Below are 18,790 nucleotides of genomic sequence, written 5' to 3' on the forward strand. Positions count from 1 at the left end.
TGTCCGAGCCGCCTCTGATGCTGCGGTCGTCTTTATCGTCCGTCTCTCACGGCCTGGTCTACATTAACACACCGGGCCACCTGTCTGCATGAGCTTTTTATTGAGTATAAAGCCAGTCACTGCTCGGGTAGCCCGGTTTTCTTTCAAATTGGAGGCAAATTATCATCAACCGCCGTCTGCACTGGATGGCTCAATGGGCAGGCACGAAAGTCGCCACCACTACAGTTTGGTTAACTTCAAATAGCCAGTTGGAAGGAACTATTGGCCGAGTTGCTGAGACGGCTCATACAGATCATTTATAACCCGTCGCAGTCACCTCAACCTTCTGTGGGTTCACATCGCGCTATTAACACCAATGATATACACCTTCTGGTATGGTCAAATACGGTGAATCTCAAGACAACTCCTCGAGTCGTCTTAAGACTCGGGGGCTACGATGACATGACTCAGCAAATCTTGCCAGTTTCAGCAAATTTAAGAACCCCAGGACGATGGAGGGAAAGATAACCCGGTCCCGGAGGCTACTGCTATATTGATGAAAATTTAAAGGCCGTCAGAAAATTTTCGGCTTAAAAAGTATATGGCAATTACAAAATCCCGGCTCAATGAAGAAGTTTCCGGGTCATCAGAAAGGATTCCGGTTCAAAATCCGGTTCAAGAGACATCTCTCTCCCATAAAGCATTGAAGCTCTCGAATATCCGGTTTAAAATCCGGCTCAAGGGACGTTAGTCTTACTGAAGCTCTCAAATATCCGGTTTACAATCCGGTTCAAGGGAAATCTGTCTCCTACAAAGATCTGAAGCTCTCAAATATCCGGGTTAAAATTCCGGCTCAAGAAGAATATTATCTCTCGCAAAAGTTTGAGTTCTCAGAAAAATTAAAGGGACCAAAGAGAGTCTGTTGCAAAGGCACAATTCAAACATAGGTACCCGCTACGAACAACTCAAAAATATTGCTTGGGGGCTCTGTCGTGGTTTTGTCACGGCAGATGTCCTAATGAAAGGACTTAGTCGTGGAGCCATCGCGACGGGTTAGCTTAAAGGGGTTAAAGCAGAACAAAGGACACAAGGAGTTTATACTGGTTCGGCCCTTGCGGTGAAGGTAAAGGCCTAATCCAGTTGATGTGGAATTGCTAGGGTTTCGATGACCAGGGAGCGAATTCGCTATGCCTGGCTCACGAGTTGTTGTTTCTTGTCCCTAAACCGCCGCCGGGTCGTCCCTTTATATACATAGGTTGACGCCCGCCGGTTTACAGAATCCCGAGGCCGGCTCATAAACGTGTCCGGCTCGGTTTCCACCCTTTCCTATCATACAACACAAGTTACATATCAACGGCGATTTATGTCTACAGGCCTTAATCCGCCCTTGGGCCCTGGGCCTTCATGTTAAATCTCCTCCGTAAAGCACCATATTCCTTGTCTTCATGGGCTTCAATATGAATAACTCTTTATGGATATAACCCGGCCCCTCCTGGCCGGTTTATACTCAATAGTAATATCCCCAACATTAGGCCCTAGATTGATTTGAACCTGTTCATGTTAATCTTCAACACTTAGGAAAATTCCCCTTTTAGTGCCTTCCTATAACCTTGTAATCCGCCATGACGTCATCTTCCAAGATTGTAATAAACCGCCATGATGTCACCTGTTATTAAAAATTGTATATATCTCACCTTCATTAATGAGCCTCCGACAATCGAGGCAATAGCTCTGTCACATATCCAACTTTTGGGCTCCTCGATTTTCGCGCCTGTCACTTATCCCTTCGCCTTATAAATAAGACCGGGGGGTCCTTTTCATTCCCCCCCCCGTGCGTTCTCACTTCTTCTTCTTCCTTGTGCCGACCTAACCCTCACGTGCGGCCGCCGTCGTCAAGCTCCGCCCTCGACCTCAACTCCGCCCGCTGCATCAACCTGAACGCACCAGAGAAACGCGGCGCTCTCCCACTGTTCCGTCAGCATCAGTAAGTTTCCCTTTTCCTTGCCCTAGATCCGCCATTAGGGTTTTGGTGTTCATTGAAGCTCGAAGCTATTCTTCCCTATTCATATCTGCGCCACAGTTCTTGATCTAAACTTTGATGCTTATCTTGTATAAAGATGGCCATGATCCTTCATTTCCGCTAATGCATCTCTCTTTAAGTAGAAATTCCCATCTGAATCCTCGACTGTTCAAGTATCAGAATATTTAACCCTGAATATTTTTCCATTTTCTGTCACACGGTAGATCCAAATTTGCAACGCCAAATTATGAAACCTGTTTTTCCATCACATAGTTATTTTAGATCTGTACCTTCCGTACCTGCATAGGCGGTTTAAATTTTATAAAATGATAATCCGGCAAGTACCATTAGCCCTCTTTTAAACCGCCGATTCCTTTAACTTTTTAATATCAGACTCCGGTTTAACAATGTGTATACATCTCATGTTTTCTCCTTCTGATCTTGCGTCGCTTTATACTTGTCAGTCATGAATCTTAACCGGCATAATCTTCCAGCTTTTCATTGAAATGGCCAAGCAATTTTCTGCTTGTAACTGGGTCCCTCCCGGGTTACTGAAGAAAAACTGAATGGATGCGTTGCAACCGGCGCCTTAGCAAAGAAAGATGTCATACACTGGAGGGCCCCCGGTCCAGAAAATCCTCCTGAACCCAAGGATGGAGAAGTGATTGTATTCATTGATCGCCTGGGTCGTGGGTTCAGTCCCCCCGAATCAAAATTTTTCCGTGATGTGCTTGCTAGCTTCCAACTCCACCCTCAAGATATTGGGCCCAACTCTGTGTCCAATATCTGCAACTTTCAAGTGTTCTGCGAAGCTTATCTGCAGGAAGAACCCACGGTTGAACTGTTCAGAGATTTCTTCTATCTGAACCGCCGTACTGAATTTACAGATGGGCCCAATACTGAACTTGGTGGGGTTTCAATTCAAAAAAGGAAAGATGTCAGTTTTTCTCACGCTAAACATCATACTCATCCCAAAGATTGGAACCAGACTTGGTTCTATTGCCGAGATACGTCTCCCATTGAAGAAAATCCTCTGCCGGGTTATCGTGCTCACCGGCTTACCAATACACATCCATTCCCTCAACGGCTGACTGCAAAGGAACGGTCCAACTATGCACCTCAACTCTCCAAGCTCAGAGCCTTTGTTGCGAACGGTTTAACAGGCGTTGACTTTGTTCGCTGCTGGATATCTTGGAGCATTCTGTCCTTAAGCCGTCGCCCCAGTTTAATGTGCGAATATACAGGAACTTACAAGATCCTCAACGGCATATCAACATTCAGCTAACTGATGCTGAAATTACAGAAGCTGTGAAAAAGATATTGGATGAACCGGTGGCTGTCTGCAGCAAAACAGGGCTTAGTCCCTTCTGTGTTTTCAATAAACCGCCAACTGTAAGAATTGCATAACTCTTACTTTTAATCCGACCCTTATAATCTCCCCTTATATCTTTCAACAATTTTTGACAGGACGATGATCTGTTCTGGAAAAAGAAATCGCAAGATAAACCGGCGAAGACACCTCGCCCCAAAACAAAGGTTATCAAAAAACCTGCCAAGAAGAAAAATGCTGAACCATCTGACGCAAACGTTGATGATGATCTGGATAATACGGATTCAGAGGTAGAACTTGACTCTCTTGGTTCATTTTTCATACACCTCATTGACAATGACTATTATCAGGATGATGCTGAAGGCAGCCATGCTGATGATGTAGAGGTAATTATCCTTTCCTCCGATTCAAATCCTCTGCCAACACAGAAAATCCATCAAGCAAACCGGAAAGTAAGATTTTCTCACCCCCTAGCTCACTTGGACCCAAACTTTCTTTTGAAGAAGCAGCAACAAGAAGCTCGCCGCACAACCCGACACAGCGGCCAGGTAGTTACCTCCGCCGGTTTACCGAATACTCCAGTCCGGAAACGTCGATTAGAGGTCTCTTAATTCCTGATACTTTTTACCCCAAGGCGGGTTGTTTCCGACAGCCTCTTAATCCGTCTGATTCGAATTATCAGGGAACACCTCATTCATCCTCTGGCGAGTCAACGGCCACACAAATTCCACCCCTCAAGACGGTTCCTGGGTGAGTTATGTTTTAATTTTATCCTTAATATATTATAGTCGCCTGATGTATTGACCTTTATGTTTGTTCTCCTCAGTGCCAAGCCTAGACCCAGCAAGAAGGCCCGGTTAAATAAACCGGCTGACAATAACGTGGCTATTGAACTGGAAAAAACTCCAGACCCGGAAGGAACAAATGCTGACGTCATGCTTAATGATCCGCCACCGCAAGATTATGACATTGTTGTTGAACAAGTGGAAGTTGATCCAATGGGCCATGCTGATAAAACGACAAGCCCGGTCCGAGCCACTGATAAACCGTCAAGCCCAGTGCGCGCCGCTGATAAACCGTCAAGCCCAGTCAAGGCTATGGATGACAAGGCAGATGATGTTATGATTACTGGCTTTGGCCACACCGCCCCTGGTAATCCTGTTGCTTTATCAAAGCATAGTGCCAAGGAAGAGCTTTCTGCTATGAGCAAAGGCAAGTGGAATGCAGAATTATCAAGATACGCCCATCTCAATGCCCAAGACATTCATTCTGGCTTCTTGAACCGTCTGTACACAAGTCGCGACTATGAAGCCGGCTTAGTGAACTTGATGAAAGAACGATATGAGGTAACTACTGCTTAACTCTGCATACCTGTTTTTCTCTTGTATCCAAATATCAACTCCAGTAGCCCCCAAGGGCCGGTTTATGATATCAATCTAAATCGGGACTTTAGAATACCTCAATGTTGTTTGTGTAGCCCCCAAGGGCCGGTTTAACTTATTAAGATGAACCGGGACTTTAAAATAATAACCTTGTCACTTTCGACTGTGTAGTCCCCAAGGGCCGGTTTATCTTTTCAAGCTGAACCGGGACTTTTACCAATGTTTACTCCAAGCAAATATACATTAGCCCCCAAGTGCCAAGAATAATACTTGTATTGTGCTTGGTACTTGAAAAAATTTCTGATAACGAGCAAATAGGCATTAGCCCCCAAGTACCAAGTGTATAACTTGTTATGTGCTTGGTACTTCAAATATGCACTGCCAACTCCTGATATGTCTGTCTCTTATAGGCTGAGCTGAGCAAAAAGGAAGCCCAAAACGATGATCTTCAAGAAAACATCAAGTCCCAGCAGGCAGAAACCTCCAAAGCCAAAGAGGAACTGACCAGTGCCTTAGCAGCCATGGAGAAGCTGAAGGAAGATTTCAAGAAGGAACGGGCAGATTGGGACATAGAGATAATCACGTTGCAAAAGAGAGCTGAGGATGCAGAAGTAGCCCTTAAACCGGTGGCAGAAGAGCTGACTGGTTTAAAGTGGCAGATAAATGCCATGACCACTGCTGTGTTTGGTTAATATCCTCGCTTTAAGTCTTCAACATACATTATCCCAGCAGTTGCCGGTTTACTGATGCTCGTAATGATGTAGGAACTCGCATTACCCATCTGGGCTCTGACATGCAGAAGAAATTGAAGGCTACCTATATTCTTATAGAGCAATTATATACTAGCGCACAACGGATCATATGCACTGCTTCTCATAACAAGCCGCCCCCAACCTTAATCAAGGAAACTTTAGAAAGGTTGTCAATGCTGCCTGCCCGGTTTGAAGAGTTAAAAAGATCAGCTGCAAGGGCAGATGCTCTGACCGCGCTAACCCAGGCTAAAGCATGGGTGCCTGATCTTGATCCGGTGGATGTCGGTTAAGGCTATCCAAGCTTAAGGGAAGACGGATCAGATTTTGGCAATGATGACCTCCGAGCCATAACCAGGGAAATGCGTCCACTGTCTTGCCAATTGGCTGAAGAAACTGATCTTTCACACTATCATGTGATTTATGACATCAACAACAAACGGGTTGCTGCACCAACTCCTGTCGCTCAGAATCTTATCCCGCCAATCCGTAAGCATACTTATGCCCCTGACGTTGAACCGTCCACACTTATAAGCGATGAAGCTGTATTCCAAGCCCTAACTAGGATCGATTGGGCAACCATTGACTTCCAGCCACTGGGTAGAGAGGAGGAGGATGAACTGGGGCAAGATGATCCACAGCCGTCAAGTCAGCCTGGTGACGAGTCATGATCCGGAGGCCAGTTTAGCCTTCTGCGTACTGCAACACTTGCCGAAAACAATTATTCTTTTGGGCATTAAAGCACCTTGTAATAGGCTAGTTCGAACACTTGGTCTGCTATGCCATCGTGCATATTTATTTTGCTTGACACTGTTAACCTGCCATGCTTAGGATATATTATGTTCATAATCCATAGCGGTTCATTCAAGCTGTTCCTGCATACAAGAAGTTGAAAGTGTCCTGGCGGTTTACCGCCGGACGGGTCATGATGCCCAAATATATAACCAGGGTTTATAACCAAGGCTGTATTTGAAAATAATCAAATATGAAAATAGATGATACCTGTGACATTGAATCACATCGTTGGTTTACCAACTATTTGTAGTAAGGGTGATAACCCCAATATTGAGTACTGATAACTCCTTCCATATTGTGCCGGTTCATGATAAAACCGTACTGGGTTGTAATAAACACCAGATTATCCATATAGCACTGGCGACTTGTAGTCGAAACCAGACCGGGTCAATAATGCCGGATTATAACTGATCATGTACTGACAACTTGTAGTTGAAAGCCAAGCCGGGTTAATAAACGCCAGATTATCATAAAATATTACAAATCTCATCAAAGGAGAAAATACTTGGCAAATAAAAGTATGAAAGAACACGCGAGGCTTTTCATGGGCTACCAGGCCCAAAATCGAGGCTTTTCATGGGCTGCCAGGCCACTGAGTTAAACCATTTTACAAAGCCTTTTAAGATGGACCTCACATTAACCAATCATCGTTTTAACTTTGACAAGTTTAGGGTCTATGAGATTGACTTGTCAAACGTTCGGCGGGTCATACCAGGATTACCTGGACGGAGTGGCTTACTTAAAGAAGGCAGGATAACCCGGGGTTTTAGGTGAATACATGTAACGCCCACGATGCGGCTATATCTCCCACGTGTCGAGGCACGACTTAGAGGCATAACCGCATTGTGGTTTGTCGCAAGAAGGGTCATCTTCACACAATCCCATGTAATGAACAAGAATGGGATAAAGTGTTGGCTTACAATCGTCACTTCACACAATACATAAATAAAACATACATCATTCAGAGTACACACATAGACCGACTACGGTCAAAACCAAAAGAAAAGAAGATAACCCAACTGCTAGATCCCTGATCGTCCCAACTGGGCACCACTGCTAATCAAAATGAAAAGAAACAACACAACGAACAAGATCTTCATCGAGCTCCCACTTGAGCTCGGTTGCGTCACCTGCACTGGTATCATCGGCACCTGCAACTGTTTTGGAAGTATCTGTGAGTCACGAGGACTCAGCAATCTCACACCCGCGAGATCAAGACTATTTAAGCTTAAAGGAAAGGATGGGGTAATGAGGTGGAGCTGGAGCAAGCACTAAGCTTATATGGTGGCTAACATACGCAAATGAGAGCGAGAAGAGAAGCAACGGAACGGTCGTGAACTAGCAATGATCAAGAAGTGATCCTGAACTCCTACTTACGTCAAACATAACCCAGAAACCGTGTTCACTTCCCGGACTCCGCTGAGAAGAGACCATCACGGCTACACACGCGGTTGATGCGTTTTAATTAAGTCAAGTGTCAAGTTCTCTACAACCGGATATTAACAAATTCCCATCTGCCACATAACCGCGGGCACGGCTCTCGAAAGTTTATACCCTGCAGGGGTGTCCCAACTTAGCCCATTATAAGCTCTCACGGTCAACGAAGGATAAACCTTCTCCCGGGAAGACCCGATCAGTCTCGGAATCCCGGTTTACAAGACATTTCGACAATGGTAAAACAAGACCAGCAAAGCCACCCGAATGTGCCGACAAATCCTGATAGGAGCTGCACATATCTCGTTCTCAGGGCACACCGGATGAGCCAGACGACGGGTTGGCATAGACCCTGGTTGCCCAGGGGGCGCCGGACATCGCTCGGTTTGGACCAGCACTCGAAGGAGAACTGGCCCGGGGGTTAAATAAAGATGACCCTTGAGTCTGCATAACCCAAGGGAAAAAAGGCTTAGGTGGAAAATGTTAAAACCAAGGTTGGGCCTTGCTAGAGGAGTTTTATTCAAAGCGAACTGTCATGGGGGTCCCATAAATCACCCAACCGCGTAAGGAACGCAAAATCAAGGAACATAACACCGGTATGACGGAAACTAGGGCGGCAAGAGTGGAACAAAACACCAGGCATAAGGCCGAGCCTTCCACCCTTTACCAAGTATATAGATGCATTAATTAAAATAAGATATATTGTGATATCCCAACATAAACATAATCCAGCATGGAGCAATCTTCATCTTCTCCTGCAACTAGCAACGCTATAAGAGGGGCTGAGCAAAAGCGGTAACATAGCCAAACAATGGTTTGCTAGGAAGGGTGACAACGGTTAGAGGTTCATGGCAATTTGGGAGGCTTGATAAGCAAGTGGTAGGTAGCGCGACATAGCAATAGAGCGAACAACTAGCAAGCAAAGATAGAAGTGATTTCGAGGGTATGGTCATCTTGCCTGAAATCCCGCTAGGAAGAAGAACGAGTCCATGAAGAAGACAAACGGATGTAGTCGAACGAATCCTCACAACTCCGGAACGAAACCGAAGCTAACGAGGGAAGCAACCCGGAAAGAAGCAAACAACACGGTAAACACACAATCATAAACATGGCATGATGCACAATCAAGTATGATGCATGTCCGGTTTAAATATGCATGGCATGGCAGAGTGCACAAACAAAACTACAAGTTAAGTGGAGCTCAATATGCAACGAGTTGCATATTGACAAAACACCACATCAATTATTTAGTTCTCCCTCGGTTATGTACCCAACAATATTAAATGTTGATTAACATGGCAAGAGGTGAGGCATAAGTAAACTAACTATTTAGGCAAGTTTAAATGAGGCCGAAACAACAAATAACAATTCCGGAAATCCTCATGTGCATATTTTAGATTTGGTACTGTTCTGCCATAAACACAATTTTAATGTTGTTAAACAGCAAAATAAAGTGCACCAAGTTAAACTAGGCATTTTTCTACCCCATTTACATATAAAATTTATTAAATTCCGAGTTACGGTTAATTAGTTTTGAAATAAATCATTTTAACATGGCATTTATGCAAATTTAAATAAACAGCATTTTAACCATTTTAAACATGCATGAAAGTTTGAAATTATGAAACTAGATGAAATTCTAAGCATCTTTCATATATAAATTATTTACAAAAGATGCACGGTTAATTAATCATTAATGCATGAACATGAGGGGTTTTTCTGTAAAACTGCAATACTCTGGATAATGGACAAAATCGCAGATCTGGGAAAAAACTACACGGGCCGAAACTGGCTGGGCCAGCGGTGCACAGGAGGGGTTTAGGCGGCTGCTCACATCGGGCCACTGGGCTGGAAGCAAAGAAGCGGCTAGGCTTCGGGAGGCTGGGCCGGTTACTGGATCCTGGGCCGCGGCAAGCGAGACAGCGGCTCGGGCGGAGTCAACGGGCACGCAGAGGCGCAGCACCGCGATGCAGAGGATGCAGGCACGCGCTCGTCTCCCTTGCTTGAACAGAAGGAGGGGCCGCGCTACTCCTGCAGCTGACGACGAGGGGATGGCGGCGCTTGCAGGCAGGGAGGCCAGAGAGCGACGGAGATAGCGGGCCCCGATGCTAGGGCTTCGAATCTGCACGGGGTCGGAGGGGAACGGCGCCACAGTGGCTGCTCCAAGGTGCGTCGGAGGAGCTGCAAGGACATGGCCGGGGAACAAATTCAGAGAAGTAGCGGTGAGGGAGGAAGGAGATACGAGAAGGAAAAGGGACGGGAAGAGGGAGGCGGACCAGGATCCGGTCGCAGGAGGTCGCCGATGTGCCCGTTCCCTGCTGGATCAAAGCGGCAGCGGGCTGGCGGAGGAGCTGCAAGCTTCGAAGGGGCACGGCCATGGCGTTCGGGGATGGAGCTCCTGTCGTTGCTGGTCAGAGGGAAAAGAGGTTAGGAGGGAGACAAAGAAAGGAAGGGAGGATGAGGGACGGTGGTGCTCATCTGCGGCAGCGCCGATGGTCACCGCCGAGGTCGAGGCGGGGCATGCTCTGGCGGACGGGCGTCGGGGCTCCGCTCGTTGCCTAGCAGAGAAGCAAACGAACAAGGGGGATTAAAGCAGGGGAGGAAGAAGAAGGCACGGATAAAGAGAGATGCAGGGAGTCGCACGGGCCTGGATCCGGACGCTGCTAGCTTTCTGCCGGCGACGATGACTCCAGCAGGTTGGGGCGGCTCGGCGGGAAAGAAGCAGAGGCTTGGGGCTGCAGCTGCTAGCTCCTGTAGGCGCGGACGACGACGGCTGCGGGCGGCCGGACGCGTCCAGGCCCAAGGGAGGAGGAGGCACAAGGCGCTGTGGTTGGTGGATCGAGAGGAGTGGCTGGTTGGTTCGGCCGGGTGGGGTGGATGGATTGGATCGGGGATCCCGAGGAAGGGGGTGACCAGGTGGAGCTAGTGGCGGCGGAGAGGAGGATGGATGGGACAGCTCCCTAGAAGTTAGGGTTCGGTCTGATTATATAGGCAGGGACTGGGTAGGGCTAAGCCGGTCCGTCCGATTATAATCGGGCGGTCGTAAATTAATAGGCTAGAGCGTCCAACAAAGAAAAGGGTGATGTTTTGTAGATGTTAGGGGATGATCCGGACCCAACGGTCACAACAGTCCGGGTCGGTTTCGGGGAAGTTTCGGACGCACGCCAGAGGGGGGTCGGTGGTTGTGCAGAGAGGGTCAAACGGTCAGACAAGAGAGAATCAAAATCCGGTTAGACTCAGAACGGTCAACGAACGCAAGGGGGGACGCGGCCACTACAAGCGGATGCAAGTTTTAAAAACATGCGGATGCAAAGCGATGATGCAATGATGAATGCAAAAAAATAAATAAAACAACACAACTGACTCGCAAAACAAGGAAGGCATCTGGAGCGTCGGTCTCGGGGCGTTACAACACTCCACCACCACAAGAGGATCTCGTCCCGAGATCTACGATGGCACCGGAGAAAAACGGAAGGGGAAGAGGTAAAATAAATTGCTTCTTGACAAACGAGTGAAACCAAAGAACCTTGGAAGTTGAACAATTTCGAGAAAATAATACAACAAAGAGGAACAAAGTTGAAAACAATCCGTTAGGAAAGAGGAACAAGGAACAATACAAGAACCTTGTAGGTTGAAAGACAAACAAAAATGGTTACGATGGACAAGAAGTACATGCAAGCACTCCGGTTGAAACGAGATGTATAAGGAACGATAAAGATCAATTACGATAACGCTCCGGTTGGAAAATGGAAGGGATAGAATATGAACTTGGCAAAATGAAAGCACTTGGATGAGACTCTAATTAAAAGAGGAATGATAGCCACAACACTCCGGTTAAAACAAGATAAAAAAAGAATAAGAATGATATAATTTCGACAGCACTCCGACTGTAAATGGAAGGAATTGAACATGAACTTAACAAGATGAGAGGATACTTAATGAAATCAACAGCACACTGCCTCCGGAACTATTGAAAGAATGGCACAATGGGTCAGAAAGATTTCAGACAGCACTCTGGTTGAGAAGGTAGGAAAGACTTGACAGAATGGGAAGAACTTGAAAAGAGGGCACGACACTCCGGTTGGAAATGGATAAGCACGGAAAGAACACGATCTTCACAATTCGAGATGATGAGCGAAGAGAGCAACATCACATTGCCTCCGGAAGAAATAAATAATAGAAGATAGATCCTTGGAATAAAGAATGGAGAAGAAAATGCCAACTTCTTCCACCAATGATCTTGGAAAGCACCCTTCCAAGAAGGTTAGAACAGAATTGTTGGAAAAAAAAAAACAACAACGAAACGAATAAGCTTGTAGTGGGCTTATAGAAAACTTCTCAAGATAGAGGCGAAATTCTGCCACTACGGAAACAGTTGCTTGGATTGAGATCAACAAGGAGAAGAAAACTTCTTCACCAATATGAGAAGGAGAAAATTTGATCATTGATAACCACCACAAATAGCTACATTCCTTAGGGAAGGCTATAGGTGAAATATAACCCAACACAACTCCAACAAAAAGATTGATTGGTTGAAAAGATCTCTTGAACGAAGATAAAATGATGGATTTAAATATGTCACTCTTGAAAACTTTGTGAATCATGAACCCGAAGGGAAATTATCCAGAATGACATAGCACCACCTCAAAAGATAAGGTAGAAAGAATTGCACTTCGGAATGCGAGATGAAGAATGCTTGAACTCGTCAAGACAAACATGTGTTGAGCACCATGTTTATTTTAGAGTATAGCATAGCGGATCTTAACTCCGAGAGAATTCTTGACGAACAATTGAAGAATGAAAAGAATCCTTGACGAAGCACCATGTAGAGCCTCCATGAAGAACTCCGGTAATAAAAGAATGATCAAACGAAAGGGAAAATTGAAAAGAACTCCGGGAGAAGCCTTGCAATGATTAGATGAAGCTTTGAAATGATATAATTGAAATAACTTGGAGCTCCGGAAAGAAAAGATGAACAACTTGGAACCGAAAATTTGATATCATGAACGAACTTCGGAAGAAGGAATTAATCACTTGGAGGAAACAAGAATAAGAATTACATTACGCGTATCCTTCACCAATTTAGATTGATGACAAGCAACGGATTTGGCATACTACTTATTCTCGTAGAAAGGATTAAGATAGATATAGCGCAAACTTGAGAAAAGTCTTCAACGAACCACCGGTAGGATTGAAACAACGAATAAATTTATATGATAACCAAGGAAGAGAACTCTTGAACGAACCACCGTAAGAATTGGAAAATGAAAGTAGCAAAGGTGCAATTCATCGGGAAGAATTAGAAAACGAATAAAGATACTTGACAGAATTTAGACACATGAGAACGAAAAGATCATGAACTGATTAGAGGATATTTGAATGATGCACCGGAAGAATATGGAGATGAACGAAGAGACATCAATTTAGAATAATTGGAGAACGAGGCTGAAAACTTAGAACAAAGAAATCTTCTGAAATGATGGCCTTCGGAGAATCAAACTGAAAAGACTCCTGAAATGCTCCGGATGGGTGAAAAGAATTCTCACAATCAAAAACAATTATGAGAGGATGGCATCAAGCTAGAACCATGAATCTTGAAGAGAATGGAGCAAGATTTAAGAGAAACTCTTCTTCAGTCTTCAAATGTTGAGAATGATGACGAGAAACACCACCATGAATTGTTGAGGCACTCCGGAATGAAAATTAGAAAGGTTGAATCAACGATGAAAAGAATTTGAAAGATCTTGAAGAAAGACATTTGACTGATGATAATTCATTCTTACGTCAAACTTTGCAATGAATTTGAGAATAACTCCGGAAAGAATTAGAAGAGTCAGGTAAGATCCTGGAAAAAAAACCTGTGGGTTAGGGCCCACTCAGAAGATACACCGTTGAAATGATTACTTGAAATGGAGATTGCACCAGTTGAATTAAATGGCTTGAATGAGGTAACAACCTCGAAATAGTTAGAATTGATGCGGAGTGGAAATGCGAATCTTCTGAGATACCTTCAACACTTCGGAACACATGGAAAGCGAGAGGTGAATGATTAAGAGATACACCGACATGAGAAAACATTTGAAACGAGGAAAAGAATACGATCAACACTGAAAACTTGACTTGAGTCCACCGGAGAAGAAAAAGAATGAAGAATGATAAACTTGAAGAACATCTTCCTGAGAATCACCGGATAAGAACATTGACGGAAAAGGATGGAGAGGCTTCCCATCAATAAAATGATACTTGATTAAGAAATCTGAATCCTTGAAGAAAAAGGGTGGGAGGGCGGGAAAAGAAAGGCAACTTGGGGCAGATGAAACAAACAACGTTGAGAAAACTCATTATTGATCTTCCAAATGGGGAGAATGATGGGATCATCTCGAAGAGAAACGCACCGGTTGGAAATAGAATTAAGATGGCAAACTCGATGATCAAGAAGGATTAGTATCCACATAGCAATATGAGAACACCGTTTAGGAAAAATATGGATTCAACATTTGACTTCGAAGCAACTCGAATACCACAAATAAAACAAAACAAAGGATTTGGCTTGCAGAATAAGCCGGAACAAACATATGATAGAGATTTCGTCCGAAGTTTTCGTGGTGGGGTCCACACGGGCTCGATCGTACAGCACCATCATGTACAAGGCAGTGCACATGACATACGAAGCGTCCCCGAGTCGGCATAGCCAAGGACTCTTTAAGACACTACGAGACCACTGTAAAACCAACCGTGGAAAGGCGGACCACTAGACGTTGAACCCCAATCTCAAATCATGCATCTGTCGGAAAGATATCCTAGGAGCTACTTGAATTCCCACTTATAAACTCCCAAAACTTTCTGGTTATGCAATCAGGTGTTGGGGATACAGGGGACACAAAATATATCACCCAAACTAACAATACCTAGATCCAGCTGTATCCATCCTTCAACACATAACCAAGAAACCTTCGGAAATCATTTACCTCAACCTTTGAAAAGCATCCGTTATACGAGTTATGGTAATACTCCCGAACTCCCGCCCCAGTACTGGGTGGCATCGAGGTGATCTCACCAACAACTGCATAAAAGAGCTTTCGATGTCGGCGAAACTCAGGTATTCCAGAACTGCAACGATAAAATTGTGACGACAACACCTCGGAGCTCAACTCCCTGGGACACTGCCACAACCCCTAAATGTCAGGAGGCACCAAGAACAATGTTCTCGTCACAAAACCATCGGAACGATTCTAAGATACCCGCGTGATCCTAATTTTTTTTTAGTGAAATTTGAGGAGAGGAAAGTCAAAACATCTACGTCAGGAGGACCTCACCAGAGCAACGAAGGGACTGAGGAGTAAAAAGAATCCTACTCCCCGATATATATAATCCTAAGACTCAAAACATTTTTTGTTCTAGACTCAACAACGCCAGCGATTCGATCAAGCAGGGGGCTCCTAAGTCGGGGATGGCTCTGATACCAACTTGTAACGCCCACGATGCGGCTATATCTCCCACGTGTCGAGGCACGACTTAGAGGCATAACCGCATTGTGGTTTGTCGCAAGAAGGGTCATCTTCATACAATCCCATGTAATGAACAAGAATGGGATAAAGAGTTGGCTTACAATCGCCACTTCACACAATACACAAATAAAACATACATCATTCAGAGTACACACATAGACCGACTACGGTCAAAACCAAAAGAAAAGAAGATAACCCAACTGCTAGATCCCTGATCGTCCCAACTGGGCACCACTGCTGATCAAAATGAAAAGAAACAACACAACGAACAAGATCTTCATCGAGCTCCCACTTGAGCTCGGTTGCGTCACCTGCACTGGTATCATCGGCACCTGCAACTGTTTTGGAAGTATCTGTGAGTCACGAGGACTCAGCAATCTCACACCCGCGAGATCAAGACTATTTAAGCTTAAAGGAAAGGATGGGGTAATGAGGTGGAGCTATAGCAAGCACTAAGCTTATATGGTGGCTAACATACGCAAATGAGAGCGAGAAGAGAAGCAACGGAACGGTCATGAACTAGCAATGATCAAGAAGTGATCCTGAACTCCTACTTACGTCAAACATAACCCAGAAACCGTGTTCACTTCCCGGACTCCGCTGAGAAGAGACCATCACGGCTACACACACTGTTGATGCGTTTTAATTAAGTCAAGTGTCAAGTTCTCTACAACCGGATATTAACAAATTCCCATCTGCCACATAACCGCGGGCACGGCTCTCGAAAGTTTATACCCTGCAGGGGTGTCCCAACTTAGCCCGTTATAAGCTCTCACAGTCAACGAAGGATAAACCTTCTCCCGGGAAGACCCGATCAGTCTCGGAATCCCGGTTTACAAGACATTTCGACAATGGTAAAACAAGACCAGCAAAGCCGCCCGAATGTGCCGACAAATCCCGATAGGAGCTGCACATATCTCGTTCTCAGGGCACACCGGATGAGCCAGACGTCGGGTTGGCATAGACCCTGGTTGCCCAGGGGGCGCCGGACATCGCTCAGTTTGGACCAGCACTCGAAGGAGAACTGGCCCGGGGGTTAAATAAAGATGACCCTTGAGTCTGCAGAACCCAAGGGAAAAAAGGCTTAGGTGGCAAATGTTAAAACCAAGGTTGGGCCTTGCTGGAGGAGTTTTATTCAAAGCGAACTGTCAAGGGGGTCCCATAAATCACCCAACCACGTAAGGAACGCAAAATCAAGGAACATAACACCGGTATGACGGAAACTGGGGCGGCAAGAGTGGAACAAAACACCAGGCATAAGGCCGAGCCTTCCACCTTTACCAAGTATATAGATGCGTTAATTAAAATAAGATATATTGTGATATCCCAACATAAACATAATCCAACATGGAGCAATCTTCATCTTCTCCTGCAACTAGCAACGCTATAAGAGGGGCTGAGCAAAAGCGGTAACATAGCCAAACAATGGTTTGCTAGGAAGGGTGACAACGGTTAGAGGTTCATGGCAATTTGGGAGGCTTGATAAGCAAGTGGTAGGTAGTGCGACATAGCAATAGAGCGAACAACTAGCAAGCAAAGATAGAAGTGATTTCGAGGGTATGGTCATCTTGCCTAAAATCCCGCTAGGAAGAAGAACGAGTCCATGAAGAAGACAAATGGATGTAGTCGAACGAATCCTCACAACTCCGGAACGAAACCGAAGCTAACCAGAGAAGCAACCCGGAAAGAAGCAAACAACACGGTAAACACACAATCATAAACATGGCATGATGCACAATCAAGTATGATGCATGTCCGGTTTAAATATGCATGGCATGGCAAAGTGCACAAACAAAACTACAAGTTAAGTGGAGCTCAATATGCAACGAGTTGCATATTGACGAAACACCACATCAATTATTTAGTTCTCCCTTGGTTATGTACCCAACAATATTAAATGTTGATTAACATGGCAAGAGGTGAGGCATAAGTAAACTAACTATTTAGGCAAGTTTAAATGAGGCCGGAACAACAAACAACAATTCCGGAAATCCTCATGTGCATATTTTAGATTTGGTACTGTTCTGCCATAAACACAATTTTAATGTTGTTAAACAGCAAAATAAAGTGCACCAAGTTAAACTAGGCATTTTTCTACCCCATTTACATATAAAGTTTATTAAATTCCGAGTTACGGTTAATTAGTTTTGAAATAAATCATTTTAACATGGCATTTATGCAAATTTAAACAAACAGCATTTTAACCATTTTAAACATGCATGAAAGTTTGAAATTATGAAACTAGATGAAATTCTAAGCATCTTTCATATATAAATTATTTACAAAAGATGCACGGTTAATTAATTATTAATGCATGAACATGAGGGGTTTTCTTTTAAACTGCAATACTCTGGATAATGGACAAAATCGCAGATCTGGGAAAAAACGACACGGGCCGAAACTGGCTGGGCCAGCGGTGCACAGGAGGGGTTTAGGCGGCTGCTCACATCGGGCCACTGGGCTGGAAGCAAAGAAGCGGCTAGGCTTCGGGAGGCTGGGCCGGTTACTGGATCCTGGGCCGCGGCAAGCGAGACAGCGGCTCGGGCGGAGTCAACGGGCACGCAGAGGCGCAGCACCGCGATGCAGAGGATGCAGGCACGCGCTCGTCTCCCTTGCTTGAACAGAAGGAGGGGCCGCGCTACTCCTGCAGCTGACGACGAGGGGATGGCGGCGCTTGCAGGCAGGGAGGCCAGAGAGCGACGGAGATAGCGGGCCCCGATGCTAGGGCTTCGAATCTGCACGGGGTCGGAGGGGAACGGCGCCACAGTGGCTGCTCCAAGGTGCGTCGGAGGAGCTGCAAGGACATGGCCGGGGAACAAATTCAGAGAAGTAGCGGTGAGGGAGGAAGGAGATACGAGAAGGAAAAGGGACGGGCAGAGGGAGGCGGACCAGGATCCGGTCGCAGGAGGTCGCCGATGTGCCCGTTCCCTGCTGGATCAAAGCGGCGGCGGGCTGGCGGAGGAGCTGCAAGCTTCGAAGGGGCACGACCATGGCGTTCGGGGATGGAGCTCCTGTCGTTGCTGGTCAGAGGGAAAAGAGGTTAGGAGGGAGACAAAGAAAGGAAGGGAGGATGAGGGACGGTGGTGCTCATCTGCGGCAGCGCCGATGGTCACCGCCGAGGTCGAGGTGGGGCACACTCTAGCGGACGGGCGTCGGGGCTCCGCTCGTTGCCTAGCAGAGAAGCAAACGGACAGGGGGGGATTAAAGCAGGGGAGGAAGAAGAAGGCACGGAGAAAGAGAGATGCAGGGAGTCGCACGGGCCTGGATCCGGGCGCTGCTAGCTTTCTGCCGGTAAAGACGACTCCAGCAGGTTGGGGCGGCTCGGCGGGAAAGAAGCAGAGGCTCGGGGCTGCAGCTGCTAGCTCCTGTAGGCGCGGACGACGACGGCTGCGGGCGGCCGGACGCGTCCAGGCCCAAGGGAGGAGGAGGCACGAGGCGCTGTGGTTGGTGGATCGAGAGGAGTGGCTGGTTGGTTCGGCCGGGTGGGGTGGATGGATTGGATCAGGGATCCCGAGGAAGGGGGAGACCAGGTGGAGCTAGTGGCGGCGGAGAGGAGGATGAATGGGACAGCTCCCTAGAAGTTAGGGTTCGGT

At 46.0% G+C, this 18,790-nt stretch overlaps 2 long non-coding RNA genes across 5 annotated transcripts; both read right to left on the minus strand.

Annotated features, from left to right (window-relative positions):
- Positions 1-7,125: 7,125 nt before the first annotated feature.
- On the minus strand, positions 7,126-10,648 carry LOC120964115 (uncharacterized). 3 transcript variants are annotated; one of them, XR_012183215.1, is made up of 5 exons: positions 10,337-10,648; positions 9,966-10,247; positions 9,524-9,870; positions 8,648-8,738; positions 7,126-7,412 (listed from the first exon to the last, which is right to left on the minus strand). It is a non-coding gene; the product is annotated as an uncharacterized lncRNA (long non-coding RNA). The 3 variants fall into 3 exon arrangements; XR_012183214.1 differs by having other exon boundaries at positions 10,333-10,648; XR_005755768.3 differs by having other exon boundaries at positions 9,966-10,646.
- Positions 10,649-15,282: 4,634 nt separating this feature from the next.
- On the minus strand, positions 15,283-18,772 carry LOC120964116 (uncharacterized). 2 transcript variants are annotated; one of them, XR_012183216.1, is made up of 5 exons: positions 18,455-18,772; positions 18,087-18,368; positions 17,645-17,991; positions 16,770-16,860; positions 15,283-15,535 (listed from the first exon to the last, which is right to left on the minus strand). It is a non-coding gene; the product is annotated as an uncharacterized lncRNA (long non-coding RNA). The 2 variants fall into 2 exon arrangements; XR_005755770.3 differs by having other exon boundaries at positions 18,087-18,769.
- Positions 18,773-18,790: the final 18 nt, after the last annotated feature.

This window comes from Aegilops tauschii, chromosome 5 (genome assembly GCF_002575655.3).
Source record: "Aegilops tauschii subsp. strangulata cultivar AL8/78 chromosome 5, Aet v6.0, whole genome shotgun sequence".
Classification (NCBI taxonomy): Eukaryota; Viridiplantae; Streptophyta; class Magnoliopsida; order Poales; family Poaceae; genus Aegilops; species Aegilops tauschii.